Raw genomic sequence first — 18307 nt, 5'->3', positions numbered from 1 at the left:
GGGGGGAAGAGGGAGGTGAGGGGGGGAAGAGGGAGGTGAGAGGGGGAAGAGGGAGGTGAGGGGGGGGAAGAGGGAGGCGAGGGGGGCGAGAGAGGTGAGGGATAAGAGGGAGGTGAGGGGTTAGAGGGAGGTGAGGGGTAAGAGGAGGTGAGAGAGAGGTGAGGGGGAGGAAGAGGGAGGTGAGGGGGAAGAGGGAGGTGAGGGGGGGAAGAGGGAGGTGAGGGGGGGGAGAGGGAGGTGAGGGGGGGAAGAGGGAGGTGAGGGGGGGAAGAGGGAGGTGAGAGGAGGAAGAGGGAGGTGAAGGGGGGGGAAAGAGGGAGGTGAGGGGGGGGGGAAAGAGGGAGGTGAGGGGGGGGGAAGAGGGAGGCAAAGGGGGGGAAGAGAGAGGTGAGAGGGGGAAGAGGGAGGTGAGGCGGGGGAATAAAGAGGTGAGGGGGAGAGAGGTGAGGGGGGAGAGAGGTGAGGGGGGGAGAGAAAGAGGTGTGGGGGGAGAGGTGAGGGGAGAAAAGGGGTGAGGGGGAGAATTGGGGGGAATGGAGGGGGAGAGGTGGGTGGAGGTGGGGGTGGGAGAGAAATGGGGGGACTGTGATATTAACTATTAACTATAACTAAATAAAAAGAAATACAAATTACCTTACAGTAGCACAGGCAATAGATGTGGTGAGAAATATTACTTTGTTGCAAGCAACAAAGTTACCAGTTGGAACACAGCAGCTTCTGACAGCACTAGCAGCTGTGTGAGAGAGGGGGGAGAGGCTGCTTGTGCTGCGTGTTCAGTGTGATCGGTGAGGAGAGGAGCAGGGCTGCTGCAGTTAAGATTTAAACTTGCCGGTTTTTTTCTCAGCGCGATCCCCTGCATCTCTGTTTTGAGGTGAGTTGGCAAGTTGTCAAAAATTCCGGGCATTACTGAAAAAATAATGCCCGGAATTCTGACCAATCAGAGAGCAGGGATTTCAGTAATGCCGGAATTTTACTGCTTTAGCCTATAATGTGGCTTAATGCAGAATTGAAGGTTTGTCAAAGAGTACCAAACCTACAAATATAGATTATACTATGATCTAAATTCCATCTACAATTGGCACATCCAACTTCCAGAAGACTTTTTAATTTTCTTTCCCAGTCATAATGTTGAAATCTTGCACAGGAATTACCTTAGTTTTTAGTAATGCAGTGTAATGTATACAGTAGTTATGCTTTTGTCTCCCATTCCTTCATAATTAATTATTAATTGTTATTATGCCTTTGCCACTCTCAACCCATACAGTACAGAAGAATCTAATGGTGCTGCTTTACTCCATGTAAGCACTGTAGCAGCAGATGTGGATTTATTTTATTTTTTATGATTGACTGACAAAGACAAGAACATGTAAAGACTGAATGCAGGTCATGCTTTTAGTATATGCAAAACAAAATATCAGTCTGATATCTACAACGCTATACGTGCATTTAATATACTTTCTCCGCAATTGGCACAAATAAAATGCAAATAGAATCTCCAATATTCTGTGTTCTTTTACAAAATGTCAGGGACTGATTAGGTCAGTGTATTGCAGGCATGTTAAGGTATGAAAGGTTCTGATGTACTCTTGAGAATGACTCATGCATTTTTGGTTGGCACAAAACATCAAGACTTGCTAGTTGAATACAAATTGATTGCTTATTGTTGTATATGGGTAGGAATTAAGCTATAAAATAGATTGTCAGGCAAATGAGAAACTGTTGTTTGTACTATTTGTCCCTGGGGTTCTAATTCCTCTGCAAGTGTAATTTTAGTTACTGAGGAGTGCTGTGTGTAGTGACAGAAAGATTAAAAATGCACATTATTAATTTGACTTTATGGAGAATTGACAGTTATATAATCTAGTTAACAAAATAGGGGTGAGATAAATACAAAATAAAATCTCAATGACAAAGTTTATGATATGTCTACCATTCATCCCCTTGCTTCTACAAAGTCCTGCACTACATTACAACATGCCTTAAACTCTAGATTGTAAGCTCTCATGAGCAGGGCCTTCATTACCTCATTGAATCTGTTAGCACATTATTGTCCTTATTTGTATGTAATTCTGTTTATGTAATTATCAAATCTCTGGTCCCCAATAGTATCACGCTGCAGAATATGTTGGTGCTTTACAAATGTAGCCGGGTTGCCGCTCACCTCCGTGGCGTGTGTGTGAAGGCAGCAGAGTGACTTGGTGACCAGAGCTCTGCGACGGACCGGTGGCACAAGCGGTAGCCTTTTTCCGCAGACGTAATGGAACGGTTCATGCATGCGCAGTAGAACGGTTGTGCGGCGGCCATTACCGGCGGCCCCGCATGGGACTATGGGTCCCAGCATGCTCCAGGGTAGGCACCCCACGTGGGGTAATACAGCCTATAGGGCGCTCGGATCGTTGCAAGGAGCAAGAGTAGGTTTTGGCGCGAAGCAGAGCTGCGCGCCAGTCGGGAGCAGGATAGCAAGGGGTGAGGATGTGTTCAGGGTGCCAGTAGCCCCTGAACTAGGCCAGATCTCCCCACAGGTCCCAGCTAGGCCCTGACGCCTTTGTAGCTTGTGGTGCTGTAGGGAAGGCCCCAGATAGGAACGCTTCCCTAATAGCTACCTAGTGTTAGTACACCGGTGAAGGACGCTATGCGGTGAGCTGCGGCCTGCGGTCTTGGACACCCTCCAGCTGGAGCTCCCTGAAGAGGCGGACACCTTCAGGAAGGAGAGGAAGAGGATCAGTCGGACACCGCGTTGTAGGATCACAGTGCGGTTCTGCGGAGCCACCAGTCCAAGTTGGCCTGGTCTGGCCTAATACCAGGAAGGTACTGATGTGTACCAATGGCCATACACAGGGGGTAGCACTACTCCACACACTCTTTGGGTGGGTCTGGCTCTGTGGACACCATTGTGGTTAGGTGCCATGGGTACCCTCAGTACTTTGGGGGGTGCCACCAGGGTGGTTTATATTGTGTGGGTACTGTATTGTTCTCAAGGAGTTTAGCTCAGTAATAGCAAAACCATTATATTTAATATTCAAGGACTCCATTTCCACAGGCTCAGTACCACAAGATTGGCGTAAAGCAGATGTGGTGCCTATATTTAAAAATGGAGCTAGATCACACCCAGAGAATTACAGACCTGTAAGCCTGACTTCAATAGTAGGGAAACTACTTGAAGGTTTAATACGGGATAATATTCAGGAATACCTAATGGAAAACAAAATTATTAGTAATAGTCAGCATGGATTTATGAAGGATAGATCTTGCCAAACTAACCTTATTTGTTTCTTTGAGGAGGTAAGTTGGAATTTAGACCAGGGTAATGCAGTTGATGTGGTCTACTTAGATTTTGCAAAGGCTTTTGATACGGTTTCACACAAGAGGTTGGTGTACAAAATAAAAAAAATTGGACTCAGTAATAATATATGCACCTGGATTGAAAACTGGTTAAAGGACAGACAACAGAGGGTTGTCATAAATGGAACTTTTTTAGGTTGGGCTAAAGTCGTGAGTGGAGTACCTCAAGGATCGGTACTGGGACCCCTGCTTTTTAACTTGTTTATTAATGACCTTGAGGTTGGGATTGAGAGCAAAGTCTCCATCTTTGCTGATGATACTAAATTGTGTAAGGTAATAGAATCAGAGCAGGATGTAATTTCTCTTCAGAAGGACTTGGGGTGACTGGAAACGTGGGCAGGTAAATGGCAAATGAGGTTTAATACAGATAAATGTAAGGTTATGCATTTGGGATGCAAGAATAAAAAGGCGACTTACAAATTAAATGGAGATATATTGGGGGAATCCTTGATGGAGAAGGATTTAGGAGTGCTGGTAGACAGCAGGCTTAGCAATAGTGCCCAATGTCATGCAGTAGCTGGCAAAGGCAAACAAGATCTTATCTTGCATCAAACGGGCAATGGATGGAAGGGAAGTAAACATAATTATGCCCCTTTACAAAGCATTAGTAAGACCACACCTTGAATATGGAGTACAATTTAGGGCACCAATCCTAACAAAAGACATTATGGAACTAGAGAGAGTGCAGAGAAGAGCCACCAAATTAATAAAGGGGATGGACATTCTAACTTATGAGGAGAGGCTAGCTAAATTAGATTTATTTACATTAGAAAAGAGGCGTCTAAGAGGGGATATGATAACTATATACAAATATATTCAGGGACAATACAAGGAGCTTTCAAAAGAACTAATCATCCCACGGGCAGTACAAAGAACTCGGGGCCATCCCTTAAGGTTGGAGGAAAGGAAATTTCACCAGCAACAAAGGAAAAGGTTCTTTACAGTAAGAACAGTTAAAATGTGGAATTCATTACCCATGGAGACTGTGATGGCAGATACAATAGATTTGTTTAAAAAACCGTTGGATATCTTTTTAGATGGGAAAGGTATACAGGGATATACCAAATAAGTATACATGGGAAGGATGTTGATCCAGGGATTAATCCGATTGCCAATTCTTGGAGTCAGGAAGGAATTAATTTTTCCTCTTAATGGGGGTTTTTGTTTGCCTTCCTCTGGATCAATAAGTAAGTATAGCTATAGAATAAAGTATCTGTTGTCTAAATTTAGCATAGGTTGAACTTGATGGACGTACGTCTTTTTTCAACCTCATCTACTATGTAACTATGTAACTATGTAACTATGTAACTATGTATTGTGGGGGCTTTGTATTGTTTTTGTGTTGTTTAGTTATATGTGTCAGTAAAGATAAGTTAGTTATACCAGTGTGTGTATCTTTATTCACTCACAGAATCCCAGTAAGCTAAAAAACAAAAAAACAAAAAACACATTATGTATATCCTTATATATATCCTATATGTAACATAGCCTTGCTTCATTTTTGCAAAGCCAGTATAACCAACCCCACACTCAGGAGACCCATTAAGGTCGAAACAGCTGTCTGTGGGTGGGTTTACTGACTATGCATCTTAACCCTGGCTGTGCTCAAAGCTGTGAACGTGCAGCAATCTTAAGCCTATAGGGAACCATGTTGAATGGTTTTGAAGCAAAAGGTGGCACTGTGTGCTCATTTGCATGTCATTTCCCAGAATCCCTTGCTGCATTGGCAGTGTTGTGTGCTGGGTGATAATGGTGAAAGGCGGGGTTGCAGACCTGTCTAAGGGTGCGTCCATAGAGGGGCAGACTGCGTGGACACGTCCGCACGCTGAGCGATCAGCCTGCCTAAACGCAGTGATCACGTCTATACAGCGTGCAGGTGCGTGCGCACGGAAGCGGGAGGGGCGTGCGATGCGTGTCGCGTGATAGGGCGGTCACGTGAGCGTTTCGCCCAATAAGGATGAAGGTAGCTTTGGGCTTTTCTGTCTTTTGTTGTATATCTTTATTCACTCTATTGGTTCCTGTGAGGGGTTATCCTGCAGCGCTAGGATCCCTCCCAGGTGGAGGCGCAATATTCAGTAAGAACGAGATCACCCCAGGCTCCCAGAGGCGGAGGATTATGCCTCCTGTATGCCAGACAGGTACTCAGCACGCATAGTTCCCTTAGTCACGGGGAAAGAGGGCTGCACAAATAAAAAAATAATAATTATAACACACATTCAACTTTTTCACATTCTGCAAATACATACAGTACAAGTTAGCTACAATACACAGGCCAGACATGAGGGAAGCATTAATGGAACTAGTTACATACGATCAGAGGCGGAGCTAGGGGAAAGCTCTTGCCCCATGACATGAAAGCAGGATCGGGTGAACTGTGAGGAGGGGTGAGGGAAGTTATATGCGAGACAGTGGCGCGCATCTCAAATCAGTAGAAGTAGGGACCACCTGCATCTTTGAAACTTTATCTTCTGTCGACCATCAAGAGCCTTTGACTCAATAAGGATTATCAGTCACTGACGCTATTGGAGATGAAAACAAAAATCGAATGACCCTTTATGTGGGACAATTATCCTCGTGCATTTCCTGCACTTTGTACTTTGTCTTAGCTGTGCTGTGCACTGCTTGAAAGGATGAGAATTTGTTGATTCTCCCTTCTATTTAGAACTCCTCCAAGACTCGGCAGCAGCCGTGCAGATAGACTAATGTGTAAGTATACTATGCCTCAGGGTCAGTGTGCTGTGTCAGTATGATCTGTCAGCATGACAGGGTGAGGCAGAGTGAGAGAGAAGATGGGGATGGGTGGGAGAGAGAGAAGATGGGGGGAGAAATGGAAGGAGGGAGAGGGGGAATGGGGGGAATAATAAAAGGGGCTTGTCGGAGAGAGGATGGAGGGGAGAGAAGGCATGGGGGAGGGAGAGGTGATGGGAGAAATTGAGGAAGAAAGAGGGTGGGGAGTGAGAGTGGATGGTGGACAGAGGGAAGAGGGGGAAACGGATGAAAAATGATAGAGGAGGAGTGAGAGGGAGAGTGTGTGAGAGAGTGGGGGGATGACTCTCAGGGCCACTTACATAAGGGGGGATGGGCTAGTTAACACTTTCCCCAAGTTAACATCTTGGGGCCTGGTGTTGCCTTGGTTCTATAAATTGGGGGTGGAGGGGGTACAGTTGGTGTAACTTGCAACCGGATCAAAAATTCTATGTTCCTTCTCTGCATATAATACATAATTTACCTTCTTGAATAGGAGATCCCATTACTCCTATACTGTTATAATATTTATTTGTTTTAAAGAATCTGTCCGATAGGGGTTGTGTCTTCAGTAACTAAACCTGTAATTATCGCTGGAGTCTTGTGTTTTCTTTTTCAAACATTTGTAATGTACAGATGTACCATAGCAAAGGTTATTGGTCCCACTGGCACATTATAATGGGATAATTTGTGGTTTTCTGTGTTATTACAGTCCTATGGAAACTGTTATATTCTGCATTAGCAGAAGCAATGAAGTCTGCTACCTCTGAATTCCGGCTTTAGAATATAGAAAAACAGCTGTTGGTAATGACTGATCATAACTAATTGGGTCTCTGGGAATATTTCATAGAAGAATGGCAGAAGGTATTTACTCAGCTGTGTCATTCCTAAGAGATCTTGCAGCGCCCGAAGACCCCTTACAGCACATTTAGGTTAATAGTCCATAAGATCTCAGTTTCGGAAGGTGTATTATGGTAGAGCACTGCTTAGTAAACATGGGCCTTTGTGTCTACGGAAACAGATGAGGTTATCGGTTTTCAAATATTTTTCTGTGTCTGTTTCTCATTGTGACATTTTGACTGCGACGCTTGCACGTTTTAAGAAGGGTGCATATGTTTGCATACATTCCCACTAGGCACCTACAGTATGGATGAGAATTAAATGCTAAAATAGTATAAATTAAATACAAAAACTAATAATGTAAGACTATGGTAATACCTCTTAACATTATGAAACACTAAGGAGAAAAGTGTGAGTTTATGTACATAAAGTGTACTACCTTTTAATTGAATACAAACTCTCATAGATGTAATTGTGTGTGCAGAGCCTTTAAAAGTTCATAGGTCTGTTTTTTTATTTGTTGGTTTCTAAAAACTCTGAATACACTCTAAATATACTCTGAATACACTGTTATTTTACATCTACAAAGAACTCTCCCATTGGTTCATTAAAGTGAGTAAAGACATTGAGTCTGGCATTGAGTTTGAACCAGAAGAACCTTGGGCAAGCCACTTTATCTCCCTGTGCCTCACGCACCAAAAACATAGATTGTAAGCTCTACGGGGCAGGGACTGTGCCTGCAAAATGTCTCTGTAAAGCACTACGTAAAACTAGCAGCGTTATACAAGAACAAACAATTATTATTAATTAAAAGATATCATGGCCTACTGTGAGCCTGCACTGCTCCATAACCAGTCGGACTGCTAGAAATGTTCAGGGTTTATATAAACATCATTGGTATTGATAAAAGTAAAGAAGTTTAATCAAGTGATCATTAAAGTGTAAATGATCCCGCAAGGGAGATTAACACAATACAAAGAGGTCTGCCTGTTACAGTGATCAGGTAAATGGTTGTAAAATTTCAATTTAATTTACATTGGGTAAAATTCTGAAAATGGTAATACATTCCTGGAAAAAAACAGTCACTGGTTATAGCAAAGAGAAAATTGTCACAATGATATGGCAAGGAAACATAAAACCTGAGTTACTGTAGTTAGTACCAGTAAACGAGTCTCACAATGTACATCTATTTTAAAAAAACAATAATAGGATTCTGAATAGTTTAGTTTTGTACATTTCTACTTTTCTCTGGGTAGGAGGTGTCTATGTCAAATAGCTTGAGACATTTTCGTTTGACACTGGCCAATTTATCATAACAATGTTCTTTTATGTGTCTTCACTTAGTAAAAATGTTTTTAAGTACTTTGGTGACTGTAATGTCAAGTAATGGTGCTCGGTAGGAAGTCCATCAGCATGGGCAAAGGGAAGCTTTGTAAGTTCAAAGTTTGAACAAATTTTGTTTGTTCAACAGCAACACAATGTTTTATGTGGTTTGCTGTTTCTTGTATTTTTTTTTAATGTTTTCTTCTTCTTGTAAAATAATGTATTTGTTAATTGTATTGGTTGATAATGCCATTGTGTGAACTGGCAACTTTTGCCACAGTGCTATCATCACACCATTACTTAAGGTTCCTTAGGCATTTTTTTTATATTTATCTCTACAGTACATTAATATAACTACAGTATTTATTTATTTATAAAATATTTTACCAGGAAGTAATACATTGAGAGTTACCTCTCGTTTTCAAGTATGTCCTGGGCACAGAGTAAAACAAATAGTACATGGTTACAAGTACAGTTACATAAATGAACAGGGTATACATTATATACAAGACATTGCGTGCACAGTTAAAGAAAATATATATTATGAGCGTATGAAACAGTTACAGACCAGGTTAAAATGTGAGACAGCCTTAGATTTGAAAGAACTTAAGCTGGTTGTGGATACACTGTATACACTGTACATATTTGATTTGTACATATTTGATCCAATTATAATTTTCTTGGACACTTTACCTGTTTATTGAACTGTCATTGCTTTTTTTGAAGAGATCATATTGGTCGTAATGTACATTTTACTATTATTTAATTTGTAAATGAAAATAAATGTTACAGTAGATGTCACTGTAAAAAAATATTAGTGCTACTATTTGAGTTTTCATGCAATTGTAGTTCAAATAAAAAAAGCATGATGAATGTTGATCAGGGAAAAAGAGTTACATGAATGACATATTGTAAAGGTTTATACTCTTTCTACTCAAGCTGTAAGGAAAATCAGGGCCCATTGACTTGAATTGCAGTTTGCATGGTATCGCAGTAGTGCAGGGTTAGTGAATTTCTCTCTGAAGGAATAAAGCATCATATCAAATGATCATGCAGTCTTTCTTAATGTACTTCCAATCATGCAGTCTTTTTGCAAACAGTAATATGACCTTTTTAAATACAGTGACATCTTGATGGAGATATGTGCACTGTAGGGTCAATGTATAAAAGCAAAAGTCATGGAAATCTGGGGCAAATAACTGCAAAATGTGTATCAAAGAAAACAATTCTATTTAATGTTTTCTTAGAAATATCTGGTGCTATAAAACACAAAGGGAGGAGGTTGCAGTCATAGCAAAGCAACCAAAATGGTGCTCCAATACAAAATGATGGCAGGCAGCCATTAAAAACAGAGATAAGAAGCAGCTGACAAAGACAACTTTTATTAAGTAAATGTTGTATTTGTTCCCTTACATATTTAGCTATTCAGTAAAAACTGAGACCTTAGTCCCTGTGCATGTTTCTCAAAACTTCAAGTGTGTTGGTCTTCTCAGCCATATTTAAGCAAAAACACAATTTTTCAAAATATGTTGGGGTCTGTGTACCAGGAAAATGGTACTCGTGGATGCATTTTCTCCAAAACCCCCCCATTATTTTCTGTATGAAGCGCAACATTTTTTTTTTAAGTATACATGTACAGTTGTAGACTTTGGAGTTTTCAGCGATGAAAAAAAGAATTGAGACTTTTAGGGTGACTGAGAACAAGGCCGCGCACAGATTTTCTGGGGCCCAGGACTAGAGTTATGACCAGGCCCCCCCCCCCAATGATGTTGGTCTTGCGAGTCCCCTCCCCCCATTTCACACCTCATGAGACCCCTCTATTTCCCCCCCTCTGTCCATGTATTTCTCTCCCCTTTGTCACACTCCATCTCTTCCTCACTCATCCCCTCTCTCCTCTCACTCTCCCCCTCTTTCAATTAGCCAATTCTCACTCAATCTCTCCCCCCCGCATGTATTTCTCTCCCCTCCATCTCACTCTTACTCTCTCTTTTCCTCCCTCTCCTCCCCCCTCCATCAATTACCTCACTCTCACTCAATCCCTGCTCCTCACATTCATTCACCCCTCCCACACAGTCTCCCCCTTATGCTCGCTCCCCCTCACACACACACTCCCTCTCTCACTTCACTTACAGACACACACTCCCCCTCAAACACTCTCCCACTTACATGCACACTCTCCCACTGACACACACACACTCGGATACACTGTGACACTGACACACACACACTGACACACACATTCTGACACAGACACATACTGACTCACAGACATTGACTCACAAACACAGACACTGACACTGACACACACACCTCTCTCACTTTCCCCCCTGTTAGCTGTAAGTTGACGCAACATCTGGCGCCAGTAGAGAGAGGAGGGATAGCAGTGACCGGGCGGCTCCTGCTGCTGAGCTTGGGAGCCACCGGGTCTATGCTATGTGGGGTGTCGCCGGGTCTGGGACAGCATGGGAGAGTTGTCCCAGCTCTCCCACCTGGCGGCTGCGAAACCCTTGAGGGGTACTCACGGAACCCCGGTTGAAAATCACTGACATGGACGCTGCCTGGTGCAGGTATGTTTCAGCACAAGTTGCAACAAAATAACACCTTTGCAACTAAATGTTATCTTTGATACAGATAGATTTGTATGTTTAGCTGACAAACGTGAAAAATAAATGGAGAAAAAGCTTGGAGGTGTTATAGTACTGTAGTACTAGTTCTCACTTTGTTTTAAAAACCCGTACTGCATATAAGACAAATTACTTGTTTTCTATTGACTTCTAATGTAACACAAGGTCTCATGTAAATAAAACTTACAAACAATTTGGAAAAGTGCTTTCAATGGTGCAAAGATTTTGTGATAAATTAACTTTTAATAACCAGAAATGGTGTACATTGACATAAAATGTAAAATATTGCTTCTGTATGTGTCTGCTATTTTGACAAAGCCCAATAATTTCTGTTTCCTCTATTACAGCTCCTTGAGGCGGGAAAGAAAATCTGCAATCAACAGCTTCTACATTCGTTTTCTTAGATTAACAGGCTTCATTGTGACTCTTCTAGGGTGAATTGATGGGATACGGCCACAATAAAAACCCTTCTAAGCCATTGGAGTCACAGCACAATGACTGGAGTATTCTTTATGAATTAATTCAGTTACACTACCAAAAGTATTCCCCTAAAAAAATTGCAGCCTTAAGCATCATTCACCAAGAAATTATATCTTGAAAACAATGTAAAAGTGAAAGTACTTTTATCAATAACTGCACCTTTTCCTGTGCATACAATGAAGCAGATCCAGTGAGAAAACAAAGATGGATAGCTTGCAATCTCAAACTTGTCTAGCATTACTGAGCCCCTCGTCTTGCTTTGGAGAACATGGAGAATATACCCGAATCACCAAGTATTATATGATCTGGAGGCAAATTGCTTTTGTTTACAGATGAGGAAGATCTCTACTGCAACATGTAGATTAAGTAAAGCCATAGATGAACAGTAGTGGTGATGCTGACACTGGGAAAGTGCTGTATCTCTATCTCTGAATAAACTAACAGCTGCATTTCAACAGTTGTGGATTGCATTCAATGCATGTCTAATATTTGCACTGACAGTTCCATTCAGCGTTATGATATGTGCTGTCATTTGCACAGATGAACAGGAAGATCCCAAAGCACTTTGTGGTGCATCTTTTAGGGCATGCAAGACCACTGGGAACGACTTCTTAACATGGACGCCTCACACTCCGAACCCCAAAGAGACATGACTCCCTCCTTTCTGCTAAAAAAAGAGGGTATTATATATATATATATATATATATATATATATATATATATATATATATCTTACAAAAAAAGAATAGGAGATAGAAAGCATAAAAGCATCAAAATGGCTATGAAAATAAAGGTTCATATCTATGTGCTCTAAATTATACTCTTATTTTTATAATTACAGTATAACTGATTTGCCAAGAAATAAAATAAAATGTACACAAAATAGTACCAGCTAAATTTCTGTTTGTCTTCACCCAAGAACATTCAAAAGCATACAGTATGTTGTTTCTATTTAGCGTAAATGTTTTTTTTAATAGTCATTTTATGTATGTTTCATGGAGCTAAGTAACAGACAACACATGGCATGTCCCCTTTATTTTTCTAAACAAATACTGTATGTTGTCTGTATGATGTGTTGCCTCCTTTGTTAGCTGATATCATGATATGTCTGAAGAATGTTTATTTTTATAAAATTCAAAAACTGTTTTGTCATGTGAGGTCATTGCAATTTTCAGGCTAAAAGCTTTAAATATAAATACTATGTACCATATTGTAAAATTATAGAATATATTTCTACTTGCATACCTGTACAAATTAAAAGTATTTTTCACTATAAATTTTCAGTAAAATAAAAAAAGTTATTTTGATATAAAAAAAATATGGTGGGTTTAATATTGCAGGTAATACAGGAATGTACGGGTGTCCTTATAATATTGTAGGTTGAAACCAACAAAGTTAAACTCACTACAAACAGATTGTGCCCCTATTATGTAAAGTGTGAATTGCGCTAATCCAGCAATTGGGCTTTCCGTGTTATAGCGCCAGATCAGAACCATTCACACTTTACAAAATAAGGGCCTGTGTATTAAAAGCTTGTTGGCAACCTTTTGGTGGTATACATATATCTGTTTTTATACTACAGTATTCTATAGTTTGTTTAACTCCGAAAAATCACCTAAGGACATGTTCACTTTAGTTTATGAAACTTCCCCAACCATTGCAGCCACCTCCAAGGGAAAAAGTTGCATGAATAAGGCGTCCCTACCAGGTTCCACAAACAGAGGAAGAGTAGGTAGTCTGTGAAATAGGAGTGTATACAAGACCTTTTCTAGAGTAAGGCCTCGGTCCCGCTGCGCTCGTTGGCGCGGGCGGCGGGTCGCGAGTTCCCCACCAGCAGGGGAATCCTCGCGAGCCGGTCCCGGTCCACCCTGGCTGCACAGCTGACTACACGCTGTAGCGCGTCAGCCGCTGGAGACACCACAGAATGGTGTTTTCTAGCGTTGACACGTGACGTGTGTGGCTGTGAGCCAATGGGGAGGGGAGGCTTCGGGAGGAGGAGAGGCTTCGGGGAGCGGGGAGGAGTGTGGAGTGAAAGCAGGTGAGTGCCTTTCTCTGTGTGTGTGTCTGAGTGCGTGCCTGTCTGTGTGTGTATGTGTCTGAGTGCGTGAGTGCCTGTCTGTGTGTGTGTGTGCCCGAGTGCCTGCCTCTGTTTGTGTGTGTGTGTGTGTGTGTGTGTATGAGTGCGTGAGTGCCTGCCTGTGTGTGTGTGTGCGCGTGTGTGTGTGTGTGTATGAATGAGTGCCTGCGTGTGTGTGTTTAAACTTACCTTCCAGCTCCAGCCCGAGTCCGTGGAGGGAGGGGGGGGAGAGTAGCGGGTCCCTCCGCTCAAGCCACGCCCCCCCTCCCTGTCAAACCGCCCACCTCCCGCCCACCTCCCGATCAAACCGCCCACCTCCCGCCCACCTCCCGCTCCGGCTCCCGCTCCCTACAGACCGCAGATCGCGGTCTGTGTATCTCAGCGCACCGCCTGTCAGCAGCGCAGGTGCGCTGACTCTGGGAGCGGGGCCTTAGCCTTATATTTGAGGCCCCGCTTCACAGGAAAAAACCCTACAAATATATATTTGGTGCAAAGAGCAACTGAAATTCTGCTTGGCTTGTATTATAACACTTAATAAGAAAGACTAAATGGTATCAACATGTACAGCCTAGAAAAAAATGAGCAAGGGATATGATAGAAATGTTTAAATAAATCAAGGGTATAAACAAGTTACAATGTAAAAGCATTTTCCAGAGAGAGAAGGCGGCTGAAACAAAATATGTTAGTCTGAACCTGGAGGGTGTAAACATTATAAGGTTCATCAAATGAGTTGTGAACCTATTGAAGAAGCTCCCGGCTGATGTGGTGGCAGTAAGTACAATAATGGCATTCCAAGCTGTTTGAATACAAGTGTATCCTAAATACTGTATAGGAGGTATGAGGCTTCACAGGAGGGTGGGTGGTCTAGGTGGACTTAGTGGTCCTTATCTGCCATCAATTTAATTCAATATATTAGTAGTTGATTATTTTACAGCCTCATTTTTTGAGGATGTTTATAGTCTAGTTCAATTGCCATCACTCATACCACCATAGTTGAAATGTTCCTTTTTAGCATTATTTACTTTTTCAGTCATCAAAATATGACAGAGTGGAAGATACTGCTGCTTGTTGGCTCTGTGAAAGTCCATAGTTTGTTTACTCAATTTGATAGCCCAGGATTAAATCTCATGCAACTTGGTACTTGTTACAACAATCTATACATAATTATGTTATTGTCTGACTAGACTATGTTTAATAAAAATATAAATGTGTAATTTTTCAATTATTTTGAAATAAAATTGAATTTTAACTTTTTAATAAAACAAAAGAGCAGTGTCATTATTTTAAAAGTATTTTGAATTTGCCTTTTATTTGCTGTTTTTTCATATTTTAATATATTTTTTTCAGTACAATAACACGCACATACTATAGATTGTATATCAGTGTATGTCCTTCTGCCTCTTGACCTTGTGTTCCTTCTCATCATGACTTCCTCCGGTAATTGTCTTCAACATCTTTTTTATAAAACTGGAGAGCATCCTTTTACTGTTAAATGAATAGATAGATAGAGGATAGTAGCTCATAGTATATACTGTACGCAGAACTAAAGTAAGGTATAGTAGAAGTGATACCTTTAAAGGCTAATTAGTGGTTAAAAAGAGTGCAGGCTTTCAGGACTACAAAGGTCCCTTCTTCAGATGGACCTGAAGAAGGGACAATGAAAAAGGGACATTAGTAGTCCTAAAAGCTTGCACTCTTTTTAACGCTAGTTAGCCATTAAAGCTATCACATCTACCTGGTCTGTCTAATAAACACTATTTAAGATATATGCTATCTAGCATTTTCACTAACTGTTAGTTACAATAAATTATCTACAGACAACATACAGTAAGTCAATATAATGTTTTCTTACAAGTGTCATCAATAAAAATATTTATATCTACGTTCATATTTATTAGTAATCCTTTAAAGGTAATTTATGTGAAAACACCAATTGGTTTGACAACAAATTATGCATTTGTGGTTTAATAAAGCTGGTTTATTCATTTAATGCTATAAGGAGTTGTGCAAGCTAAATATTGTCTAGATTTTTGGAAACCTTATAATACAGTACAAATTATGTTTGAAAAAAAAAGTAAAGAAACGAATAATGGACATTATGTTTGTCAATACAGGCTATTTTGCATTATTTTAGTGTGCAGTCTCTTTCTTTTGAAAGTTTCAATTCCCTTTGATGCTAAATGTGCAATAATTGCCACAGGTGGTCTTTTAGCTGTTTTAATGCACACTTTGATAATGTAGTGAGATAAAAGTCACAGAGACTGCCCTGCCTTTAGCCATGTATTGGAGCGCAGTTTATCATGCACTGTATTCATAAATATAGTAAACATACTGTACTGTAAATGTTCAAGTAAAAAAAAAATGACATTACTAATTTGTATATACAGTACATACAGCGACAAGCTGTCATGGGGAATGGGATTGGAATTTCAAGTACAAAAGCTGGGTCATCAACGTATTATGCAGAGTATTGTGCCCCATCTGGCACTAGCTGCCATTGACTTGAATGGTAGTTACCACCATATTTTGTGTGATATCCTGCATTGCACTTTGATGACTCACGGCCAGTGTCTCAGATATCAAGGTTCTAGCTTGTACATGCAAAGCATAACAATACACTTGAGACTTCAACCACATGTCTTACATAGGTTCTCCAATCCTGCTGCAGGCTCTTAATCAGAATACAGTGTTTAAACTACCGACATCAAAATTCTGGCATGCATATCAAATGACCACAATCACTTTTAAGCTTTCCATATTTGTTACTTTTTTAATTAACATGTTTGAATTTCTCTTTAAGACCAGCCTGCTACAATAAGCTATATGTAATGCAAATGGAGCCAGAATCAGACACTCACAATACCAGCAAGTCACTGAAGAAAAGGCAGTATGAGGCTGTTTTCTGATGACATTGTGGCCCGTATTTACTACTATAGACACCTGCTGATGCTGGAAAACTCATTAGAGCCCATGTTACATTATATGTAGAATATCACAGAGTTGCTATAGGAGTCAGTGGCAGTATTGGTGCAGAATATCACAACACATGCCACCATAGCTCACCAGAGAGAACAATGAAGTCTGCTCCACTCATATGTGTGCACTATTTTAGCAGTAGGTCAGTTTTAGCAAACATATTTGCAACAACAATGTTGTTGTCTTATCCACATAAATCATATTAACCCTTTTAATTTAATGTAAAACATCAGACCACTGACCTTCGGTGCGAGCTCAAATAACATTGGTGCTGATGACAAGTTTGCTTTTTGGGGGCCTTCTGGGTCTTCTGGGGCTCAAAAAGAATTGTCCACTTTCTGAATCAATGGTTTTCCTTTTGAAAAAGTCTCGCTTTTTTTCCCCCTGAGGGCGCCATGTACAATATCTCCATGGCGGTTAGATGCTTTATACTGCAGCACCTGTGCATGTACTTGTACAGTATGTTAATAGCAGTTTTTTTTCCTTAGGATTATAGAAAGGATTTGCATCTTATTATACTTTGTTGATAGTGTTTTTTATGTCTCCATAGTTAATTTCTCAAAATCTTCTGAGATGAAACAAATTATCTACAAGATTACCTTTATCAAAATGAGGATAAAAGGTACATTTTTTTTCTTAAGATTCATATGACTAAATTCTTCAGAAGCTCCCATATTTCGAGATAGTAGTTTTTGTATTCTGGGTAGTTCAAAAGCTCGTCTCAAAAGTGCCTCTTAATAGTTAATTTCCGCATTAATTTATTAGTCTATAAATAGTTTAAAGGTGTTTGGTCCCACAATAGGAGCAAAATGGACCCGATGCCCCATACCAGGGCCTGAAGTCCGGGAAGCAGGGGGTCCCTGAGGCTGAAATCAGCTCAGGAGACCCCTGGTCTCGCACACTATTAATAAAAATTACATTAAAGTAGATTCAATACCTTAGCGGCTATCCGCTAAGGCAATGAAGGGGTTAAGGCCTAATAGCAGCTTTATTGGAGGCAGAGGGGGTGAGTGAAGGGGGTACTTGGCCCAGGGAAGGTTATTAGGCCTACTCAGAAGGTTGTGGGAGGAGTTAACCCCTTCATTACCATAGCGGTAGTAACCGCTATGGTAATGAAGGGGTTAACACACACACACATCCTCTTGCAACAACCCAGCCGGTAGGCCTAATAACCCATCCTGGGCTACAGATGCAGCAACGAGTATTAAAACTTTGCCTAGGTAGATTCTGGGGCAGTCTCACAGTAAATGCCTCAACGTTGCTGCAACATTGCCTCAACATTTCTGTGAGATTCTTAATGGCCCATAGGATTAACACAGCAGGGAGTCCCTGCAAACTGAAAGGGACTGCAGGGACCCCATGCTGTGTTAATCCGATGGCCCATTAAGAATCTCACAGAAATGTTGAGGCAATGTTGAGGCATTTACTGTGAGACTGCCCCAGAATCTCCCAGGAATTTCTCAGGTAAGTGTTCTAATACTGGTAGCTGCATCAGTAAGTGCCCCTTCCCCTAATCTTTCAACCCACAATAATCATTACAATACCTACTAACCACCAATACACAACCCACCACCTGTACCCCCACATAAAATCATTTTTTAATGAACAGGATTGATACTAGAAGCCAGCGGGGGTTCCCGGGTGGTCCCGCGAGTGTCTGGGGGTCCCCGCTGGCCTGCGGTACCAATCCTGTTCCAAAAAAATAAAAAGTGCATTACATGGATATAAATACACACCCCCATGTATACAGTACAGTAATGGGAAAAATTACTATTATCCACATATGGATAATAGTGCATTTTTCCATTTAAACTAAAACATCAACAAGCAGCATAGAGTAAATAAAACTTGCACTCACCCCTGCCAGCCTGCCAGGATGAAGGCTGTCCTCATCCTCATC

The 18307-nt window shown here is 41.1% G+C and overlaps 1 protein-coding gene across 1 annotated transcript in view; it reads left to right on the top strand.

The window, feature by feature from the left end:
• PRR16 (proline rich 16) overlaps positions 1–14675 on the top strand; it is a 524483-nt gene extending 509808 nt beyond the window's left edge. Inside the window, exon 3 of the mRNA XM_075601055.1 lies at positions 11222–14675. The gene's annotated coding sequence lies outside the window, so the exon portion shown is untranslated. The remainder of the gene's footprint in view (positions 1–11221) is intronic.
• The last annotated feature ends 3632 nt before the right edge of the window (positions 14676–18307 follow it).

Source organism: Ascaphus truei, chromosome 1, assembly GCF_040206685.1.
Source record: "Ascaphus truei isolate aAscTru1 chromosome 1, aAscTru1.hap1, whole genome shotgun sequence".
NCBI lineage: Eukaryota > Metazoa > Chordata > Amphibia > Anura > Ascaphidae > Ascaphus > Ascaphus truei.
This window is presented reverse-complemented; position numbering and strand designations above follow the sequence as displayed.